A 25,241-nucleotide genomic window follows, 5' to 3' on the forward strand; every position below is an offset into this window, starting at 1 on the left:
AATTGCCAGTTCACTGCTGTGGGTAAAGACTGTACCCCGATGGGCACTCATTAGAACAAGTTCAGCCGTCATGTCTGTCTGGGAAAGAGCCCTGTGTAGGCGATGTCAGTTGATGCACCTTTAAAGCTTACACACCATGCCAAAGCTGACTGCACTCATCAACACACAGCTTTTGAACATGTTTTTGTCCTGTCTTTTACATGAATAATTGAATCTTGACATAGTCGAATGAATGACAAAATGGTTATCCTAAATATATGACTAAAAAATAACCCAAAAATCTCAACTGTAGAACTTACAGGTATTACCAATAGCTATGTGGACAGTTATTCCATTAAAATTTAACACTAAGAGTTTCATGGTATTATGAATGTCAGCATACACTTCTGTCAAACAGTAAAACCTCACCTCCTAGGATCAATGAGGAAGAACATTGCTTGTTGGTGGTGGATGGACACACAATAAGTCCAGGTCATGAGCATGGCCCAGTGCATTCCCTAAGAGCTCTTTGTTAATCTGCCAAGCACTCACCAGGGACATTGCAGGACAGTAACAATTTTCTAAAATGACCCTTAATGAATCCTGGCAGACATTTGTTTTTAATCAAAGGCCATCACACTCTGGGTAGCAGATGCCCAGATGTCTTTAGAGATTACATGGGACATGCATGCATTTTATAGCTGTTCTGCTACTTTTATTACAAGTGATGTTGCTTCCCTAGGAGCACAGCTTGTTTTGTGGATGCTGCTACATCCGACCTCAGCATCCTCAACAGCTGTCAACACTTTTATCCTGTTTTAAAAATGGAAACAGATCCTGAGAACTTTCATGATTTGATTAAGATCATAAATGATCTGGAACCATAGCTACCCATGAGCTTTTATGCTTCTTAGTAAATTAATGGAAGGGATTGATTAAAAAGAGGACAGCGAGGGGATACTTGCGCTTTTAGTGACTATTGGATTGAGTCTTATTTTACAATATCTTCTGATCTCAATGCCTTTGCAAGAAGTTTTAGAGCTCAGACTTTGTTGTTCAAGTTCTTGACAAGTTGACACCAGAGCCAGCCTAAACCAGGTGGTCCCAGGGATCCTTCCTGTTACCTTTTGAAGGTTCATCTCTACCACCAGGAATCATGTGTGGTTTTATTAACAGAACACTCTGAAGGTAAATTAAAAATAAGATAACTGTAATTACAATAATAAGGAAATTAAGTGCAAGAAATCTATGAAGTCTGTTTAATGAGCAAAGGAATTTATTTGGAGGTTAACTCACTACCATGGAAGATTTATCTTAGGGTCCAGGAAAGCTGAGCTATGTCCCACACTGATTTGCCTTGCCCAAGATCTCAGCATCCAATACCACAAGGAGGTGAAGAGAGATGCATACGTGTATCCCAGGTCTTAAGGGTCCTGAGCAGCCATACCCCAGGAGCATGTACTTCAAGGTCATAGGCAAGTGTAACAGTTACCTGCTTCCTCACTAGGGGTGGTGCTTCAAGGTCACAGCTAGAACAGCTACCCACTACAGAAAGTTGGAGGTAATTGAAACTACAAACATGCAAGTGTTTGATTTACACTGTTTAGTCTGCAAAGACAGCTTGCTTTGGGCATTCTAAGGGTATTTGGGATATCTTTACCATAGTGCATCCCAGCCTCCATTCTGAAATTTCTAGTGAAAGGGGTCTTGTTTCCACACCAGACTTTAAGATGGAATCCCTCAACTTGTTTTTCCAAAAGACAAGTGATTAGATTAGATAGACATATAACACCTTTTGTCTATAAAATTAGAGTATAGACACAGAATGCCCTAGTTCTGTTTCAAAAGAAGCTTGGGGAAGAATGTGTTTATCTGGCTTACAAGTTCTGATCACAGTCTATCATCAAGGGAAATCAGGGCAGGAACTCATGCAGGAGCAGAGGCAGGTGCCATGATGGAACACTGCTCTTTGGCTTACTCTCCAAGGTTTTCTCAGCTTGCTGTTACATCCCACCTGGGGCTATGTATCCAGGGGTGGCACCACCCACAGTAGGCTGGTACCTCCCACACTGATCATGAATCAAGAAGATGCCAAGTAGACATGCCCAAGGGACAATCTGATAGAAGCAATTCCTTAATAGAGATTCCTTTTTGTCAGGTATATCTAGGTTCCAGTTGAGTTGACAAAACTAACCAGCACACAGATTTCTTTTAAGGCAGTTCATATAAATTTTTTCCTATCAGCTCTGGAAAAGAATTGTAATCAAAGATGTGGGACTGTAAGCACTGTTATTCTTCAAACCCTTATTGAGAGGGCCCACTGGTAAAGTGAGAGACATGGGGGCTGGCATGCGACCAGCCTTCTCAAGGCTCTCTCTTCACCAGCCCAACAATAAAGTCTAAGGTTGGGATATGAACAACTATGCATATCTCCTCTCAAATCACCCATCATTGAAGATATAGATTGTCCTTATACTTCTATCATATAAGTTACTGGGAAAAAAATGATGGGGAAAAATGAAAACTTACACACAGTCCCTTACTCTGCAACCAGTCAAAATCTGATCTGCAAATTAGTCATCTTTCACAAGTCAGAAAACAGACATTTTTCCTAGAAATAAGTGAGATACACGATTTTCAAATATAATATCAAATACAACACCAACAAAATACAAAAATCTTAAACTACTACCAATATTTTATGGGTAAGTATGAATTAGCTGAAATTTCTGTGCTCTTATCATTTACAAGAAATGAAGTAAAATGTTAGGATTTAGTAAAATAATTGTTTAAATCTACAACTAAGGAAAAATAAACTGAACTGTTAAAAATGGAAAATTAATTTTGGTTCTATTTTCTATCTTTGCAAATCCCAAAGCTACAATTTTATAATAAAATATCATGTGCATTTTTCAGTCAATTTAAGCTTATATATTTGACAGTGTATTTTTTCCATCTGCACTCTTATTGAAACTACCACTAAGAGAGTGAAATGAGAAAACTATCCTAATGAAAATCATGTAGACTGCCAGCTGCAGTCACAATTGCATCAACCCTCAGGAAATGTGTTCACACCCTACAATATGTGAAACCTGGTGTTTTAAAATTTAATAGCAAGCTTGATGAATTTTACATATTCTATAAGTGTTAGAGAGACCAGATACATTTCCAACAAATTAAAGCAAAGAGAAAGGTAAACTTTTTAGTTTTAAGTCCATAGAAATCATCTGTTCAGGTTGAACAGAGGTAGAAGTGGGAGGTGAGGCTGTTTTCCTTCGCTGACCTTGAGTGCAGTGTGGGTGGTGACCTCACAGCTCTGAACATGGCTGTTCATCAGCAGGGCAGACGAAGACATGTTCCATTTCACGGTAGTGGTTCCAGGGAGTGCTCAGAGAGAAAATATATACACACATATGCAAATATGTTTACATAGTATTATATAGCCAGTGGCCAGGTCCACAAACACCCTATTTTGTGTCCTGACAGTAGTATTTCTTCTGTTTTGAGGACATCTGTGTGTAAAGACAAAACCCATATACTTTGAGATAAAAAAAATACATCCTCCATAGTATAAAATGACTGGAAACATTGAAATAACTTCTAATGTCACTTTACCAATAAAAATAATAGATGTTTTCCTGTCCATCTGCAGAAAAGAAAAAGCAAATCAAGGCTTTGTACAAACTGCAGTTTCTGTCACAGAATTTCATCTGCACCAGGCAGCTCAAGAGTGAAAGATACTAAAATAGCCAGAAGTGTTGACATGTATTTAAATTGGGTTCTGTGAGATCATTTGACATATGATTCCCAAGTGAAAACCCAAGCAAACTGAGGTTTCCATTTACATTTCTTACCTTTCTATATAGGGCAGTTGCAGAGTTTTAAAACTTACCAATGCATATTCTAAAGCAAGTACTATAAGACATCCTGAAGAAAAAAATTTAGCTGTCCTATTTGCAAGGCACAGTAACTTACTGAAAACATTTTTCTAATGCAAACCATTCTGGAAACACAACTTGTAATAAAATAATATGAAATTATGAAAGTAAAATTAGACAGGTCATTAAAAGCTGCATGTCATTCCAAGGATGTACAATGCTGAATAATTCATTATTTGTTTAGCATATCTGCACTCCCTAAGAACCATGCAAACTGTTTTTATTACTGAAATTTTCTTCAAATTTGAAAGTGAATTATATATTTATTTTTCATCTGTGGGACTTCAAAACTCTCCATTCAAAATAATTAACATTGAGCTCCATCTAATTAAATCAACTGAGGAGGTTCAGCAATGCTCTACTGTATACTCAGATTAAGCGACTGTCTCATTGAATTAAATAGAATGCATCTATCCCAGATACTTTCTCAGCCAACTTGTTTGATACACCATCTTGTATGGAAGGAAAACGAATCTCCCTTGGATAGGCACCAGCAAAGCATTAGGGTCTTGCCTTAACTAGCTGATCTAAAAGTCCATAGCACCAACCATAAGTTGTGCCGGACTGTAACAAGCCTGATGCAAGTTTCCTCTCATTGAGCTGACCACGCTTGCACAGCTAGATAGAAGGGCTGTATGAATTGTGCTTCTGCACATTAAGAAGTATTCAAGCATCATCATCAGCAGACATGTTACTTCTTACATCATACAAATAGAATAAGATTGAAAGGAATTGGCCTGTTGTGATCCCTTTAACTACTGTAAATATATATATCTGCCCAAAAAGTCTTATGCAAATATGTGAAAATATTTATTTATTTATTAGATCACTGATAGTTTCCTGATTATTATCAAATATCCTGGTAGACAAATGCCACTTGCTTCAGGTCATTTCTGAGAATGTTTAGTACAAACAGAGTAAATGTCAACTTGTAGCTATAATTTAGAATCTGTTAAGATATACAGAGTTGCTGACTAAAAGAAAAGTGCTGGCAGCTAGAGAGAGGGCACAGCAGTTAGGAGCTCTTGTTGCTTTTTCAGAGGTCTAGGGTTCAATTCCCGGCACCTGTGTAGTACAGCTCACAACCATCTGCAACTCCAGCTCTCTTCTAGCCTCTATGGGCACTGCTCTCTCTCTCTCTCTCTCTCTCTCTCTCTCTCTCTCTCTCTCTCTCTCTCTCTCTCTCTCTCACACACACACACACACACACACACACACACACACACACTTACACACCATACACACAAATAAATAAATAAAGTAAATATTTTTAAAGAGTAAAATTGCACTTTACTGCCAGAGATGAGTAAAGAGGATGACAGGGATGTAAATTTCAACACATGTTTGAGATACCCATCATTGTTTAATGACACCTTCAAAAAGTGAAACATTGCTAAGTATTTTCTTCATTTTTTAAATTAAATCACTATATGTTGTTTTTATGACTGCCATACCCCTAAAAGACAATTTTTTTTTAAATCTGTTGTCTTCAGTTGGGATATAGTCAGCTAACTTAATTACAGGTGGTTTATACTTGATCTTTATCATATTTAATAATATATCATGAATTTTATGCTAAAAAGTCTAAAAGGCATCAACACCCATCATTATATATATTTTCAGGAACAGGTGATAGCTATGGAAAATGATCAAATGATGAACCTGTATTTGGAAAATTTATTTAATTTACAAAATTAAACCTTTTCTTGGGTTATTGTATAGAAATCTGCTTCCATGCTCCCAAATAATAAGGCAGGAAGGAATAAGTCAGCATTGGTGGTCTTTGATGCTATTCCAGACCCCAAATACATCTTCTGCTATACCAGTGTTATGTATTTCATCTATTTTTGACATTCCACGATGTTTTCTGGCAGTTATACTGCAGTTCAGTCAAGTTAAGTAAGTGAGCATGTCAAATCAGAACATTCATCAAATTTTCACTACGATAGCAAACTAAAACAGAGGGTCTTCTCATCTGTTGTTACAACTAACCACATAGATATAACTTGCCCTGTAACCACCCTGTCTGTTGATAGACATGTTTGACATCCATCAGCCTCACAGAAGGTTGCTCACCATGTCACATTCTGTGGGCTCTGTTGTCTGTCTAAACTTTTCATGTGACCAAGGCTAGACAAATAGCAATGCTCTGGGTTTATGGTCTATAAACTTAGATTTAAATCCAAAGTCTTCTCTTCTTTATGTGTATTCCATATAGGTTTCAATGGCCTCAAAAGCTATCCTCCCATTTATATTATTATATAGTTGATTTGTCTATGCTAATGATCTGTTTAAAAAGTTTTGCCCCCATTTGTGACCAAGTCTGCTTAGGTTTTAGGTTTAGCTATTGATGCTCTATGAGAAGTGTGGGAAAGGGATTTGAGAATGTATATTAATATTGAAAAGGAACTCAGGAGACAATAAACTCCTGGGACCTAGCTTTTTCTTCTATTCTTCAAAGAGAAGGGAACCTAGAAGCTGTAATTCAAGCTGCTCACACTGACTATTAAGGAATGATTATGGACCACCTATCGATAGACTCACAGAAACATCAAAGTCCAAAATCCTTGTTTCACCAGGATGACACTCTCTGAATCCCCAAACTCTTGCTTCCAAATTTTACTTCATGAGTTAAAATGGAATCACTATTTTAATTATGATGCTTTTGGCTTATTCTTTTAAATGGACACAATTTCTAATTAATAATAATACACTTACTTATCCCTAGCAGACATAATATTGAATACAATCAGTATGTGATCTCAAAATTAAGAAAAATAATCTCCATCCACAGCAACATTCCACCAATAATTACTCTTGTAAGTTAGGAAATCTGAAATCGCAATCCTAATTAGTCTTAACAATAAAAACCCAGAGTTAGATATCGAGGGTGAAAGCTGAAAGATCAAAAAAGCAGAACAGCCAGCTACCAAAGACTTCTTACCTCTGTGAAATCTCAGACTGAAAATGGCATCCTATCTCTACGAATCCTCAAACTGAACTGGGAGGCTGAGATCCTGTCTCCACCTCCCTAGTGCTGGGATCAAAGGCATGAGCCTCCCAGGTGCTGGGATTAAAGGTATGAGCCGCCACTGCCTGGCATTGTTCCTCTTTTAGACTAGATCAATCTAGTGTAACTCAGGGTGGCCTTGAACTCCTGATCTTCCTGCTTCCTCCTCCAGAGTGCTGGGATTAAAGGTGTGTGTCAGCACTGCCTGGCCTCTATGGTTAACTAGTGGCTAGCTCTGCCCTCTAATCCCCAGGAAAGCTTTATTTGAGAGAACACAAACAAAATATCATACAAAAGGAATCAAATAATAAAGGAGATAGAGGATGCAGAATAGTGCTTCTAGGGAGTTGAATAACAATGAACTAAACCATTACTGGTCTGCTACTCAAGAGGTCTAGTGTTCAAACCTGTTCTTTTTCCCTGTGCCCACTATGAAGTGAGATTATACATGGTAAATAACCAAGGCAACTGGCTAATGTCATGGTAAGGTATGTAAAATTATAAAAGTTCACATCACAGCCCTTGCCTCTGGCCTATTTCATTGTTATTCTCGACAAGCATTCGTTTCCTGAACTTTGGGTAGAATTAGTGCAGCTGCTTTGTGGGCACAGATGAGTGTGCACAGAAGACACACTGCTTCTAGAGTCTGCTTTGTCAAAACCTGTCCCACATTTTAACACTTGGGAAGTCCATGAGTGAGCAGGCCTTCTTAGGTTGGGTTGCTAGGAATGTTGCTTTACACCGAGATAGGGGTCTTCTTTCTAGAAGGCAGAATCAATCAGTGATTACAAAATAATGAAAAGATTGTATTTATCGCTGGGATTCACTACCTTTCAATGGATGTTTGGCTTTAGCGTCAGCTCCACAGAATCCTGTGAGGCACATAGCTGTGTCCACCACAGCATCTGGCATATCCTCCAATAACATAAGGTATTTCCTAATATCAGGCCAAATATGTCACAGAAATGTGGTCACTTTCTGCCTCAGAACCTTCTAATTAAGCAAGAACCCAGAATATTTCAGATTCCATGAACTCATAATTTTTAATATAAGGCAAAAATTATGAACTCTAATAGAACAATCAAAATCATAATTGCAAGATAAAGAACGTGTGTTTAAAGGAAGCAGGAGGGAAAATTGATTTATTCATGCCAGAGAAAGACAAGTAAAGTCCGAAAGTCCAAGAATGTACAGGACAGAGAGCTTGGTCTCTTGCTGTTAACCAGGCCCTTGTGAGACTCTGCCCCTTGTCAGACCCCAGGTTCTCTTTGGTATATGCCAGGCAAGCCGAGAAACACTGAAGAGAAAAACTTACAGAGATGAATTATTTGGCTCACCAAGCCAGAGGTTTCAGTCCTTGCTGACCCGGTTCCATGCACTCGAGTAGGAGATCAGGGTAACAAGAGAGTGTGGTGAAGGGGTACTTTGCTGCCCATAAGGAAGTGTGTTACCATTATTGCGTGCACAAAAGGGTCAGCATCTGACAAGTAAGATGGGTGAGGAAGAATAGCATATTTTGTATTCTAGTATTTATATCCAACATAGATGAGGTGTTTTAATCACTGAGTCTCCAGAGTGAAAGTGACTTCCCTGTCACTTTCACTAATATCTTAAAATTATACTCCCAGATGTGTGTTACAAGTTGAACGACTGTTTGGACTGAATCATTTCACCTGAGGAAAACGTATAGAAATTGGAAGAGTTTTAAAAACATGGGAGAAATGCCCTGGCTTGTTTAAATCCAAGGGACTGTTAACAAAAATATAATTTTTTTTTTTTGTAATTCCAGGACAACAGAGGTAGAATAAACCAAGTAAGCCATTGCTACGAACATTAAGTGATGGCAAAGATAACCCTTGTTATAAGGGAAATGGAAGCCATTTGTTCTGAACTGTGCTCTGTCATTTTGTAGACAGTAGAATTTGTGAGGAATGATATCACATAGAGTGTTTAGCTGATGAGGTTTCTAAGTCAGTATTGACAATGTTTTCTCTCTCTTTCTTTCTTTTTCTTTTCTTTCTTTTTTTGTTTTTTGTTTGTTTGTTTGTTTGTTTTTCAAGACAGAGTTTCTCTGTGTAGTTTTGGTGCCTGTCCTGGATCTCGCTCTGTAGACCAGGCTGGCCTCGAACTCACAGAGATCCGCCTGGCTCTGCCTCCAGAGTGCTGGGATTAAAGGGGTATGCCACCACTGCATGGCGACAATGTTTTCTCTTAAACTTAAAGTAACACCTTGGAGGACAAACTTTTACCTGGGATGTCCACTGTCTTCTGTCCATCACTTCACAGTGAAACATCACCTTCCTAGAGTCATCTAATGTGGATTACATTCTCATCTCTTCTCTGATACTCTAGCCTTAACACTCATACTGTGGCTAGACTCAGCTCTCCTGGGTCTATAGAGGTCGAGGAACTTTGTAGAAATTTGATATCCCTAACTCCATAGTATTTAAGCTAGTTTCTTATAAGTAAACCTTGATGTGTGTATAAATGTACATATTTGTGTATATGTGATTGTATGTATGTGCATATGCATCTGTTTATTAGCATGGTACTTGCATGCCTTAGCTCAGCCTATAAGAAATTAATATAGTCAATGACACTTAAAAGCGAAATAAACTTGTTTCTCACAATCCTGGAGAGCAGGTTATTCATCCATCAAGGTGCTGGCAGATTAGGTGTTTGGTGAGAGCCTTTGTCCTGTGTCATAGAGGACTGCCTTTTAGCTGTGTCTTTACATCAAAATGGAGAGGAAGAGTACTGGCTTCTCTTTTATAGACACCACAGAAGCCTTATGTGATATAAGCATAATACTCCCAAATTTCTGAAGATACTATATATTGTCTTTAAAATCATGGGAAAACTGTAGAAGGAAGAGTTTTAATGTTAACAGTCCCCTGCCCCCTTGTCCCCACTGTCGTCATGACATCAGTGGCTTCCCTACATGGAAAACAAGACCTCACCACCATCTACATTCATTGAGCAGCATAGTAGAAAGCAGAATATACCACACTGAACCATGACTACAAGAGAGTTCAGGATACGGCATGGCACAAAAAGTATGCCAGCTGTCCCTAGTGATTATTTGAGGTGCAAGGCATTTAAAAGAGAAGAAAAACTCAGAGACATTTCTTCTTGCCTACCTACCATCATCTTCCCAATTACATGACCTCCACAAAGGGCACAATGCTCAGAACCTTGCCCTGGAGTTTCATCTTCCAGGAAAGAGAACTTATTTATTGAAGGTACAGACAAGAGGGTCCATTAATCCACAATCTGTTTTCTCTCCTCCAACATCTATCCCCTTTTTGGGCTGGGGTTAATATGATATACAAGCTCACAAATCTTCAGACTTTGTGGACATTCAGCCCTTTTCCTATGGTGCACTTGTGCTTATACTATTGAATCTAACTTGGGTGAATGCATTTATTTCTGTTAATCTGTTGCCAGTGTATTTCTTTGATTAACCTACAAAACTCAGTAGGGAAAGCAAAGTCAGCTCTTGCTGTCAATTGTACTTTTGCTCCCAAGATGGCCTGTAATATACGTCTTTTATTACCTAACCCTTGTTTACTTTGTTACACTATCAGCTACTATTTGGGCATGATAAAATGTGCTTAGAAATATCACCGTAAGCAGGGCTTGAATTTACACTGTGATCCAGCAAGGTCAGGGTCTACAAACAGTATTTTCTGCAAGGAGCTCATGCTCTCCCACTTTCTAACTCTCTCTCTCAGATCTCAATGCAAGGGGTTATATTTCTTGGAAGTAATTTTTTTTATCTTATTGCTTTCAGGCAAAACACAAAAGGCTAAGTGAAATTTGAATTCAAATAAATAATGAGATCTATTTAAGTATGTAGTGCATTGTGCACCAATGTGTAATATACAAAAATTTTTAATCTGAAATTCAAGTGTAAGTGGCTATTCTATATTTTCTTTGTTAAACCTAGCATCTCATCCCCTCCTACGTCATCATTCTTGGGGTCTTCCATCTCTGTAAGGCATAGGTCCATCTCCAGTGTGCCAGCTCACTTTCTACACACAATGTTCTGGTCAGTCTGCCTTGTTAGACATCTGTCCTGAGGGTGCGATTGTGCTGTTCTTCAGCATACAGTGATCTACATGCAGTAGAGGCTCAACACTAATCCTGATCCTTAAATCAAAGGAGAACCACCGTTGATGTGCTTGTACCCAGCCTCGGCTCTCATCTATCACATTCTGACTTAACTCAGGTTGTTCTCTATGTGCATAGGAGACATTTGAAATTTCTTCATGTCCTTTTCCTGAGGAGAAAAGCCTGGAGCTATTGTTCACTCTCTGGCCTCTTACTTGACTATTCCACTCTGTGAGGATTTCAGAGGAGGTGTACATAGGGAGTCTTTAAACAGTGCCTGCACAAACAGCTAATAAACATACTTAGAATTACTTGTGTTGGAGTCCAGCTCCGGATGAGGGCAAGATCTGAAGATGGGTGGATGCAAGAGCAGCGATGGAGGAATCAGACATGAGACACATCTTAGTTTCATTTTAGGAGAGATGGACAAAGAGGAAGCATACAGGAGTCATCTCCAGTGGGACAGGTCCCAGCTGAGGATGTAAGGAGTCAATGGGGGAAGGAAGTGAGCCAGGCCATGGTCGTCAGGAGAATCTTGCAGCCTGACTGACCAGCAGCCAGAGTGCTTCTTTATTTATATAGAATTTAGTAGGCATAGATACATACATGATGTTCCAAACATAGATCATATCATTTTTTATTTTGGACATGTGTTTGCTCATCCTTTTGCTCATCTTTTAGTCATCATTAATAAACTATGACAAAACTGAGTTATCATTTCCAATCATTTTCCCCTCAAGTTTTAACATCATTAATAAACAGACTTATCATTCTTGCTCATTAACTCCATAACCCATTTTATGAATCTAGAGGCATATGACAGCCTGTTCTCAGGCTGGTAGCTTTGGTTGCTTCAAGGATGCTAGACCAAAACAAAATCTTCAAGCCACCCCGGGCATTTTGCCATGTCTCAAGCAGTGTATTATTAACTCTTAGTGGTCAGAGTGCCCAGGAAAAATAGTCAGATGAAAGTTGCTGCAGTTTTTATTCGAATTCTGGCATAATACAGTGTTTATATCTGTATAGAATTTGTCTATGTGTCTAATTCTGGCATTCTGTTGTTTCTTGGTCATATTTCGCCACAGTGGTACTGCATGTGCTAACTTTTCTAAGAAAGGGAGTTCCTGATGTCTCATTCTTTTTATCAACTTTCCACTCCACACTTTGTTCCTCAATATGTCTTTGTATAAGGCAGAGGTATATAAAACACATAATTGTCTGAGTGTACAATGGAAAGAGGCTTATATTCTGAACTGTGGCCAACTCCTCTAGCCCACTAAATCTTGTTGACCTTTTTTTAAGTTTACTTTGTTTTGATTATCTTGTTCCTGAGTAAGTACAGGGACAGATGCTTCAAGAATGTTTCATAGCCTCATGAAGAGACCTTTGGCTTCTTTATGTATCACAACCTCCAAGGCATAAGGAAGACCTTCAAGTAGATAATGATATCTCCCTAAAAGCAGAGTGAATAGTATGTTCAAGACTGTCCTGAGGAAGGTTAGAAGCAGCATTCCTGGGAGAATGCATAAATGATTCATAAGGAATTTTCCATCAATATAATATTCCCAGATTGTACAAATATTAAAAGTGCCCCAAGTATGTAACAGGTGAAGATGAAAACCAAAGGTGGCATGGCAGCCATCATGTGGCTCAACTTTGATGGATCTTTGTCAAACAGCTGTGCTGGTTTTATGACTTCTGCTATTCCATTCAGATATGGCTGTGCCATAATCGTTTATCAGTTTCTTCTCCAGAAATGGTTTCTAGTAGTTAACATTGTTATTGTACAGTGTCAGAAAAATTTGCTATTTTTAACGTAAAGTCAAATATAGCACTCAGATGTCCTTTTTATCATGTATTTACTCCTAAAGAGCTTTTTGTTAATTATTTTTCTTTTAAATTCTTTGAGTACTTTTGTGCAATGTGTTTTGATTACATTCATCCCTCCCCCAAAATTGTCCCAGAACCACCTCCCATTCATGGTTCACCCAACATTGTGACTACTTTCCCCCTCACTTATTAAGTCCAGTTTGAGTTGCCTACACGTTCTTCTATGTGCAGCCTTCCACTGAAGTGTGTTCAACTTACCAAGGACAACAATCTTAAAGAACATCATCTCTTTCCCAGCAGGCTTCAATTGCTAATCCTCAGCTAGGGGTGGGACTTCATGACCACTAATTTGGTATTGCTTGAGCTTGGATGGGGCTTGTGTATGCTGTTACAATTATTGTTAGTTCACATATGCAGCTTCCTTGTGTCCAGATGGCAATGTTTCCATGTTTCCATCCATAATCCCTGGCTCATAGAGTCTTTCAACCCACTTCTTCCACCATGCTCCCTGAAACTCGAAAGGAAAGGAAGTGATATAGATGTCCCATTTATGGACTGAGCATTCTGCAAATTTTTATGCTCTGCACCTTAGACCATTGTGGGTCTTTGTGTTAAACACCAAAGCAAAGTGAAGCCTTTTTGATGAGGGTTGAGACACGCGTTAATCTATCAGTCATTAACAGTCAGTTTAATGCTATTTCCATTTATCGGAATAGCAATAGTAAGTCTTCCACTAGGGTCAATGATCTGTGTACGCTCAGGTTTGTGACCCAACATTACTCCCAAATATGAGTTTTATCTTGTGAAGAGGGGCGTAAATGCAATCAGAGAGTGGTCGGTTACTCTCATGATGTTTTTGCCACTATACATCAATGGGCATGTCGTGCAAAGTTGTTCACTGTAATTCACAGGGTTAAGAGCTTGCTAAGACTAATGACTACTTTCCCCCTCTGACAGCATGCATAGCACTAAGCAGCACATTGAAAGCTATTCAGTAGGCATGAAACTTCTAGGTCAGCACCAGCTTGAAATCTACATGTTCTGTGACTCACACGTTATGAACCTGGAGCATTGGCAATAGACTTTAAAGTCGCAAGCCTATGGGGCTCACAGACAACATCTCCTAAGATGCAATCTACTCCTGGAACTGGGCAGTTTTATTTATTAGGCTCTGGTGTCTAGTAAGGCTCTGCCACCCATTGCAGGGTAACTCCATTTTAACACTGTCTCTTCATGTATATGTGACATTCTGTAGTAGTACATAGGCTTCCATGTGTCTTTTTTGAAAGGTATTCAGTGTTATTTATATCCTCCTATATTCCTTCCTCTATTCTGTCATATATAATCATATGCATTTGTCCTTAATCAAAGTACTAGGATTATAATCCCATCACTATAAATACTGTATATATGAGCTAAGGGGCTAATACCCCAGTTGTCAATTTTTTTGATATTTTTCCCCTGCTTCTCAAAATAATATCAAGTATGTTTAATCTAAATTAATGGTCATATTCTCAAAATCTTTGTAGCAATTTTCTAAATTGAGTTTGGCTTCTCCAAGAAAATACAACTTGTTTAACGATGTTGCTGTGGAGACAAAAATATCCCAAAATAAGAGATGGAGAAGGTAAGAGAGGATATAAGGTCAAATAATACCAAAGCTCAAGTTCTCCAGGCTCCCAAGTGCACAGAGCATGCTGTTCATGCTGAGAAGCCCAGTTGCAAAGCAGAAGTTAAGTACTAGACACAGAGCACTGAAGAGGATTTCTCACCTGATCAGCATGCTTAAATCAAGTCTCTAATGTTGCTCAAGCATTAAACACCAGAAATCTAGGTACATAGAGGAAAGTGGGGATTATTACAAGTAATCTCTATAATTTTAGTTAGCCTTTTCATAATTTGAAGTAAATGAAAGTTAAACATGAATATGAAGGTTTAAAATATGACATGTAATCATATTAAGTGGATAAATGCTAACACAACTTTTAAAATTTTACTAATATTTTCTGTTATTCATATTATCCAACTGGACATAATATTTAATAAAAATATTTGCTATCATCATTTTTCCCTTGATTGTACAGCTAATATTTTTTTCTGTTTAGGCTCAACACTTTATAAGTTGAGTGTACTTTCATTTTGCTTCACTGAAGCAGGGAATTCACCAGGCCACAGACAGTTGCCTTTCCTGTATAAGAAATGCAGCTACATTCATTTATGAGTACTGTGGCAGTGACACTGATTATGAAAAGAGACACGTCCTTTACATTTGTGGCAGCATTCTCCCACAATTCCCACACTCATGTGTTTTCCTGTCCCAGTTTTGGGCCATGAAAATGAGTGAAGCTAAAAACTCTGAGGATCCCTACTGGAGAGCATGTGTACAGCAAGGAAAATGCAAAACTGATGCTACTTCACATCAGGATGACTTCAGAATCCAAATTCTTTCTCAGTGCATGCTGCAAACTCGGGGTCATTAGCTTCGCAGATCAAAGACGATGGGCCTCTCTGCAGGAGTCATGGAGTCCCACTAGGTCCATGGCTATACCTCCCCTTTATAGCATCCCAAAGAGCAGAGGGTTCCAAAAAAACCCACAAGAATTGGTATTTGAATTGAATTAGATTTTCACCCAACTTGCACAATGCTGGGCTACTTGGTGCTTTTCCAGCACTGAATCACATGCAAATAGTTTACATGAAGAATTGTAGGAATAGAATGAATGACTATGTAGGAAATACTGAACACCTATAGCTGACCTCACACCTGTGTTCTGTAAGCATGCCAGGAAATTCCTTAGTCTGCCTGGTGAGATGCTCCTAAATATTCCTAAAGGTACGCATTATAAGATGATTTTCAGAGAGATGAGAGGAGAAAGCAAGAGAAAATGCTATTGTATCATGGAATGAAATGAAAAGCAAGCAAGATAGCAACAGGTTCTGTTCAAAGTCATAAAAACTGTCACACAGAAAGGTGACATGAAGGAGGTGTCAAGACAAATGGTTGGATTGACACTGTCAGGCTCAAGTCCAGGCTTGTCACTCCATTTATGTGGAGAAAACCTTGAGTTATAAATGTTCTGTTATCTGTTTTTTTTTTTTTAAGTGAAGATTGGAATGTTGACTTTACATAATGGTCCATGGTAATTCTCCATTGAAAATCCAAAGAGAAATATTAACACACACACACACACACACACACACACACACACACACACACACACACACACACACACACACAGGAAATAGATCAATTTGGGTGGGTTGTCAACAAGTGTCTGAATTCATAATATTATGGTATGGACTACCCAGGTGGAAAAGGAGTCTTCAGGTGGATTTCAGATGAGCATGGACAGAGGCTATGTATGCATAGTCAATTTAAAACAGAGAGGGTCTATGGTGTGTGGACAATATGCAGAAAGAAATTTTCACAAATTCACATAAAGAGCCAATTTCAGCATAGTTTATTATACATTATGTTAGGATCATAGTATAAATATTGATTAACTTGAAAGCTTTACATATTGAATGCAGCATAGCACAGAGAGAGAAGCCAGGAGCAGAGAGAGACAGAAGACTAAACTTGAAATGGTCTTGCTTAATGCTGGATGCTTTGCCAAGCTCCAGCAGAGGTTGGCGAGCCTGGCAAGAGCCCAGTGGTTTTGCTGAGCTGAGAACAAAGAACAAGTTTCTGTGAAAGTCAAGGAGACAAGAGGTTTCAGTGACAATACCACACAGAAGGACGGGAAGATACAGAGGCCACTGAGGCTTTCCCTATTCACAGAGCTGAGGAATGATGTGGGTGTTAGTGGAGAAAGCTGCCTAAGCCCAAGAAAGAGATCCTGGTGAACCCTGCCACCATTCAAGTAAACAGATCAGTGCACACGTGACTTCTGGTCCCCCGCTGAGAAAAAGACTCACAGTTCAAGAGACCTTACACAGAGATTTCCAGAAACTACTGATCAGTGGGGTGGCAAAATTAGTCTTAAACTAACGGTCCCTTTTGTCACATTTAAATGTCAGCCTCCAAAAAGATCAAACTATTCAAGAAAAAAAATAACTTTTTTATCACACATTCAAGAATATTTGCAGAGAGAAAAAAATTAGCATCAAAGAACTTTTCACCACTGGAAAGAAACCATATTTCACTTGAGAGCCTCCTCCCCACCCCCCCAACAGTGTTTCCTTTTTATTTTTTAACCTGTCAAGTCCAATTTGTGCTGTCCCTATATTCTTGGCTCTGTGGACTTCTACTAAAGCAGCTGGCCCACCAGAGCCTGCAATTACAGAGAAAACTGACCCCTCTTACAGCAGCTATCAGTTGCCAATAATTCCCCAGCCAGAGGTGGGGCATGTTGTAAGAGTCAAAGGCCTTGTACGGCTACAAGGAAACAGTGTTTTCTGGACACATCATGGAAGTTGCACATATTTACTCACAGTGACTTTAACAGCATGCACAAGACCTGTGCAATCTCATCATGCCAAACAAAATCCCACCATGGGGGCGGGGGTAGGCTCAAAATAGTCTTTCTTAATATTGTCATTACAAAACTATTCTGTGACAAATCAAACATTTTTTTTTTTGCCATCTTGTCCTCTTCAGATGGAAAAGTTGACAGACATAATTGCATATTTAAATACAACCGGAAATAATTTTGACTCTGATTCCCTCTCCAGGAAATTAATAAAACACATCTCAAATCAAAGTGATGCATATCAAAAAGGTTTTGCTTTATAGGACTATCTGCTCTACTTTTTCCTTTGTATGTTTCAGTGAAAGGATGTGTTCAGATGAAGTTAATATCTTGGAAAAATTAATATTTTTAATACTATTAAAATAGAAGTGGGATGGAAAGATGGCTCTGCAATTAATAGCACTTACAGTTCTCCAAATGGACCTTAGTTTTTGATTGTCAAAACAGAAATGTGGCAGGTCACAAACACCTGCAACTCCAGGTTCAGGGAATCTTACACACTCTTCTGGCCTCACCAGGTACCTGTATACACATGATCGATAAGTTTTAAGCCTCCTGGCCTTTCTGCCATCGCAACAAACCGAATTAGACTAAACTGAAAAGCCCATGTTTAATGGGTAAAGTGCTCCCGGGAAATTCTCTGGTCCCTCAGAGAGAAGACCAGAAGAACCACAAGTCTGTTTTCTGGGATGCTGCTTATATATCCCCTGTGGGAGTCATCCTGAGCCTCTCTGGGGGAGGAGCTGTGTTTGGCATGCTTTGAAGGGGCGGGTTTAGGGAAAGAGATGGGGAAGGAAGCCGAGGTGGATCTTCCACCAGACTCCTTCCAAACATTCCAGACTCTTTGGGTATAGGGATGCTAGGGTGCCAGGGGTTGAGGTGGAGCTCCCACCCAAACAATGGTATGCACAAACACATACATATGTATAAGAACAAATGTTTTAACGAATGATAAGAATGATTTGTCATTTGCTTTCTGATCTCTGATCTTTGCCAAGACCATTCAGGTTCCCATTATCTCACAAACTCACTAAACTCAGAAGTTTGTGTGTTTTGGTATCATGAGTCACTCCTACAATCCAACACCAACAAGCTTGAATTTCCTCCTGATTGCTGTGTGGTTTGAATGATAATGTCTGCCATAGTTTTAGGTATTTGAATACTTGGTCCCTGGTTGATGGCATTGTTTGGGAAGGGTTAGGAGGGGTGGCTTTGCTGGAGGAAGTACCTCACTAGAGGCAAGCTTTGAGGCACCAAAAGCCATGAACCTTTCCTAGTTTGCTCAGTCTTCTTCCTGTTTGAGGTCCTCTATGATGCCATCATGGACTCTTTTCCCTCTGGAACAAGAGGCCCAAATAAACTCTTCAATAAGTTACCTTTGTCTTGGCATTTTATCACAGCAATGGTACAGTAGCTGACAAAATTGTATTTGTATAACCCATGGAAGCACAACCACTTGCTGCATGCTCATATTCAAGGGATGATCTTAGATTTCTACAGATAAACAATTGATTTGGGAAGCAGTCTTGATCATGTCTTAGAAACACTCCAAACATAACTCCCTGGCATACATTCAAACATCAAGTCTCAACAACTGATCTTCAGCCAACTGCAGTCAATTCTAGTCAGAGTTTGGGGGCAAAGCCTGAAGCAATATTTACTATTGAGTTTCCTCAACTAATGGGAACAGAATGCTCCAACAATGCAATACCAATAGTTCCTGATATTTATTTGAGATTACATAAAAATCAATCAGTGGCCTATGTAGTGATATACACTTGAAAATTGTCCTGTCGAGATAAAGAAGCTTTTTGATTCCTTCAGGAGATAGAATGGGAATTAGTGGCAGTACTGAGAGGCCATTTCAACATGCTAGTTCATAATTCTATAGATGTTTCAAAGAAGTTTGATGAATGTCACTCCACCAGAGAAAATGGTGAGTCATAAACAGAGAAGACTCACCAATGGTTATAAATTTGGAGACTGGGAAATGATTTGGTATCTAAGTTATTATGTAGTAATTTACTAGTATCTGAGAAATTATATGTATTCAGCAAACATAATCTCTATCCGATATAGGTATTGATCTAGAATAAGCATGTGTGTTTATCCATATGTGTATGTATATGTTTATGTTTGTGTAGATAACTATGTATATGCAGATACTTGTGCACCTTGTGTGTAGACAGAAGAGAAAAACCCCGACTATGGTCCCAAGGAACCATCCTTATTGTTTTTGTCTTTTGAGACAGGGTCTCTCATTGGCCTAGAGTAGTCTGTGTAGGCTAGGCTGACTGCCACCATGCCTCAGAGATCTGTACATCTCCTCAGCACTGGGCTTACAAGCATTCATCACTACACAAAGATTTGCCTTTTTACATGTGTTTTAGGGATCAAACTTATTCTTTCTATCTCACCAGCTCAAAATATGAATGGATTATTTCACTATATATAGCTAATTTGTATAAAATATAACCCCCAACATATTATTTAGTGGATCATTCTAAAATTATTTAGATTTATGTATGCAGCCCCTAGTTTTAAATGATTTTTTTTCCAGAAAGACTTTGTAAAATTATTCAGACACTATGCTGTATACGAGCCACTGTAATGAGACTGATATGATGTTACTCTTAAAAGCAATGTTGATTCACATGTCTTCTTGAACTTTAAGTCACTAGAAAGATTTTGTGTAATGGTTTGAACTAAAAAGAAAATTTTTGGTTTTAGAAACTGAACATTCCCAATGGTATTCATCACAATCTCCAACCAGCCCTGGTTCTTTCTCACCCCTCTGTTAGTCTTTAATGGCTGAGTGAACATCCAGTTATTTCTGCTAATTGTCTCTGAAATCCTATTTTTGGTGTCACTTAAAGTCACCTTCTTTAATATGAGATGAAAAAGTTATACAGAAACACTGATGCTTCTGCTGTGGCTTTCCCTGCATCCAACTTCTAAATGATTGGCAGGAAGACTGTGTGAGTATTCAGGTGGCTTTAGGGAGATCCACAGGGCCTGGCACATCTGAAGCCAGATCATGGCTGCCCTCAGCTCACTCCTGGTTGTTTCAATTTGGGTCCTGTGTCATCAGGATTACTACATATGATTGATGCATTAACTTTTTAGTGAAGCATTTTTGTTCTGTGTTATTTTCTTCCAAGTGTATTTGAGAATTTAGCAAATAAAACACTCACGTTAGACATACTGAAAAGAAATGATTTCAAATTCACCTCTTCTAAGCCTTCAACATTCCAATATTTAATAACTGAGACATCAAATTTAAGATGATTATTTAGAGGGTCAATGACATGCTTAGTCTGAAAAATATTATATATATGTGTGTGTGTGTGTGTGTGTGAGTGTGTGTGTGTATGTATGTATATATCAGTTTTAGTCATATCTTTTCATTTTTATTAGTACTGAAAATTAAGTAGTATAATAATTGTTATATATATGAAAGATTAAGTTTTCAAGAATTTACAGAGTTCAGCGTTTTATGAAATTTTATTAATTTATTCTAAAACTTAGAAATTCTAAATTCTGTGTTCATTGAAAGACAAAAATTCTCCATATATTTTATATACTCAGTTTACTTGTGTACTATATTATTCTGTCTCTCTGTCTCTGTCTCTGTCTCTGTCTCTGTCTCTCTCTCTCTCTCTCTCTATATATATATATATATAAATATATATATATATATTATTTCATCCTGATTTTGAAAATATAGTCTTGTTCTAACAGAGCAAGTGTGTGTGTACTGTCTTTGTTGTGGAATGTGACACAGGAAAGCACTATGATGGAAGAAGACATGGTCAAGGCTAACTTTCAGTGAGGTGTTTGCTTTATAACAGATTACAGACAGCTGTGATGGGCTAAATGATAACAGAGGGCCATGCAGTTTTGAAAAACTAGTTACACACACACACACACACACACACACACACACACACACACACACACACACATGTAAATTCATGTATAAATAAAATATAATGAGCAATAAAGACTATGAATTTGAAAAAGATCAAGAAGGTATATATGGGAGGTTTGGAAGGAAGGAATGGGAAGGGGAAAGTGGTATAATTATATTATAATCCCATAAAGTAAAAGAAATAATTTTCAAAACACTAGTTGAAGCTAAACATCACTCCAGCCAAGGGGAATTATAAAAAGTTGAAAAATTATAACATTTGAACATTTATGTTAATAATACATTTAAAATAAAGTAAAATCTTTTCCTATGCCACCTTGACCTTCTGGTGAACATCTTTGTCACAGTTGAATTTCTAGCATATGTAACACAAATCTTAAAAGGTCTTATTAAAAATGGAGCCAGATATTGGGGTGAAAACTGAGAGTGCAGAGGAATAGAACAGGAAAAGCAACAAGTTCTTACTGCTAGGAAATCCTCAGCCCAAGGGAGAGCTACTTCCTGTATACTCACACCTATATACCTTTCCATGCCCTGCCATGTTATTTCCTCTCTGCCCAGCTATATCACTTTGCTCTTTCTGCCAGCTCTATTACTTCCTGTCTGTCTGTACAGACCTCCAGACCCCCTATGGTTAACTAGTGCTGCTATTAAAGGCGTGTGCCACTATGCCTGGCTCTGTTCCCAGTGTGGCCTTGAGCTCACAGAGATCTAGACAAATCTCTGCCTCACAAGTGATAGGATTAAAGGCATGTGTGCCACCACTGTCTGGCCTCTATGTCTAATCTAGTGGCTGGCTTTGTCCTAATCCCCTGATAAGTTTTGGTTGTTAGAGCACAAATAAAATATCACAAGTATATTGTAGTGGATAGCCATTCCAGCTTTGACCTGGAAGTTCCAACCCCCATTGAGGCTTCAGCAACTGTCACGCCTACAAGGCGGGGCCAAGGGAGGTGCCTGGAGACCCGAGATCTGGATGGGCCAGCGAGCTCTCTGTTCCTGGACCGTAGATGGTGGAGGTTGACCGAGCAGAGCTCCAGAGAACACCGCTGGACTGCGATACACCTTCCCCAGACCCCGCAACCTACCTATCCCTTCATTTGTAAGTTACCCACTAAATAAATCTTCCTTTTAACTATGTGGAGTGGCCTTAATAATTTCACCAATAGTATATTGTTGGCAAACTCAGCATTTGAAGTTAAATGGCTATTTATTTATGATGTTACTATGAAGCTTAATAAATTTCTTTATTTTTTAAAAATTATCTTATGAAATTTGTATTCATACCATTGCTCAATTCTTCTATGAATGTTTATCAGTAAGTCCAAGAATTTTAATTCATGGGAGCAGCAAGCAAATTTTTGTGCTATTTTACAGAACTTTGGAGAGAACAATAGCAAAACTATACTAGAACAAATTCTTAGGTAAACACAGGCAGCTCAGGCATATATTTCTTTCACCTAATATATATTTAAAGGATAATAATAGGCAGTCAAATAACAATATAGAACATAAATTAAAAACAAACAAGTACACACTGGTAACAGGAAAAACATTAGTGAAACCTGATGGAAATTAGTGTGGTTATTTCTTAGAAACTGAAAGCAGAGCTACATTATGAGCTCAGCTTACCACTCCACACTCCACAGCATGTCCACCAAGGCTGCTACTTCAACATTCCACAGAGATCCCTGCACATCCATGTTCATTGTTGTATTATTCTTCACAGTAGCTGAGTTGTGGAATCAGCCCAGGAATCCATCAGCATATGAGTGGCTGAAGTAAAGTGAATTACATGTTTTCCCAAAATGCATTAAGACAGAGACCATGATGTTAAGTCACATAAGCTAGACTCAGAAAGACAATTATCACATTTGTATCATATGTGAAACATAGACTAATTTAAAATACTCTATGAAAGCAGGAAACTGTAGGAGAGATATAAGGGGATAGCTAGGAGGAGAGAAGTGAGCAGAGTAACAAGGTGAATTTGATTTTTAAATATATACTAAACACATGTATGAAAAATACAAACCATTATTTTATGCAACTAATAAACACTAATAAAGATTTAAATTAATAAATCAACCAATGTTAATTTGATAGTCTGTATTTGATGAAACATTCAGAGAAGTGTTCTTTTCATAACTATCCTTCTATTCCTTATAAACTTATCTTGCTATATACATAGGTATATATGGACTCAGACTAGAAGCACTGAGAAAGTCAGCAGGTTGACTTTTCCCATAAAACAGAACAAACAGCCAGGAAACAATGACCAGGCTTCATGTAAACTTTCCAGTCAAACTTCCAATGGTCTCTGTCACTCACACCACCCAAGGAATTGTCCACTACTGCATTTAAACTCCACTATCATGACTGTCTAACTTGTGGTTCAGCATTCACAGGAGATGACCTCACAAGATATGTCTTTTCTGACTAATGTCATGAAAACTCAATGGGATATATTTCTAATAACAAATAACTTGCATTAGTTTAATTGTTGTGCCTTCAAGAAACTTATTGCTTGTTTATTTTACCATTCAAGAATATTTATCACTTACTCTTTGTGACCCGTATTTTGTATTGTGAACATTGACACATATGTGTGTGTATCTGTGTGTATAACTTGTGGTTTACATAAAATCCTTTCTAGGTGAGGTTTAATACTCTCTCTCTCTCTCTCTCTCTCTCTCTCTCTATATATATATATATATATATATATATGTATATATATATATATGTATATAGTTAGTTAGTTAGCTAGTTAGCTAATTAGTTAATATATGTATGGACATTTATAGTAGTAATATGCATATATATTAAAATTAACAGTATAATATGATCTTAAACGCTAGCCTGGCAATAAGAGTATTAAAGAATATGGGTAAATAAATGTGGGTTACTGATGTTCACATTAATCTTTCCACAGTACTAACTTATTTTGTATTTTGTAAATGTTTATTTTAAAATATAATACATATAAAAGTGTATGATATGGTAAAGGGAAGAGTGAGAGGTATAGAATAGGAGGAAACATGTGTTCAGGTATATATTTCATCCCATGAAATCCCAATTCCTATTTGTATTAAAATAGTATTCTGACATGTCAACACACACTTAGAGTGGTACCTGACAGCTGAATGGATGATCATGAATATTTCATCATTATTAGCAACAAAATAAATGACTAAAATGATATAGTTTCAAATTAAAAGTTAAAACAGGCCCTGTGGGGCCAGCAAGATGGCTTGTTGGGTAAAGGCACTTGCTGCCAATGCTGGTAACCTGAATTTGATCCCTAACACCCACATGGTGGAAGGAGAGGGTCAACTCCTGCAAGTTGTTCTCTGACTGTCACATGCACACACACACACACACACACACACACACACACACACACACACACACCAAACATAATAATTAAAACAAAATAGACCTTGTAATGTGCCCTAACAGAAGAATGGACATTAAATAAAACCCAGGATGCTATCTAGCTAGAGCTAAACAGAAGTCAGATATTTCTGTAATCTAGACAACTCTCTGGATGAGAAGAGAGAAGCCATTATAGGAGAGAAGCATAATGATTTAGGCCTTGGAAATTTACCAAAAGGAAGCTGGGATAAAAAATGGTAGGTAAACAACATTTTCATGCATATAGAGTGAGGGAGACCTGGAACAGAAAGCAGGCTCACATGAATGAAAAATAGAGCATGATACATGATACAGCAAAGCATGGTACATTCAGCAGAGACAGGACCAAGTTCCTCCCCAATGCATCAAGGGTGAGCAAGGTGTCCCACCATAGGGAATGGGCTCCAGAAGGCCAGCTCATGCATCAGGGATGGATCCTGATCCCACTGCCATGGGGGGTGGGTGGGAGGCAGGCTGGGTGGTGGAAGGAGGGATGAGAGGTGTGGTTGGTACATAAAATGAATACAAAAATTTAAATAAAAAAACATAAAAAT

General features: G+C 38.2%; 1 pseudogene; it reads right to left on the reverse strand.

Annotated features, from left to right (window-relative positions):
* Positions 1–22,982, reverse strand: part of LOC128123972 (polyamine-transporting ATPase 13A3-like) — a 79,362-nt pseudogene extending 56,380 nt beyond the window's left edge.
* Positions 22,983–25,241: the final 2,259 nt, after the last annotated feature.

The sequence above is a fragment of the Peromyscus californicus genome, unplaced genomic scaffold, assembly GCF_007827085.1.
Source record: "Peromyscus californicus insignis strain IS unplaced genomic scaffold, ASM782708v3 Scaffold_4__1_contigs__length_199733344, whole genome shotgun sequence".
Taxonomy (NCBI): Eukaryota; Metazoa; Chordata; class Mammalia; order Rodentia; family Cricetidae; genus Peromyscus; species Peromyscus californicus.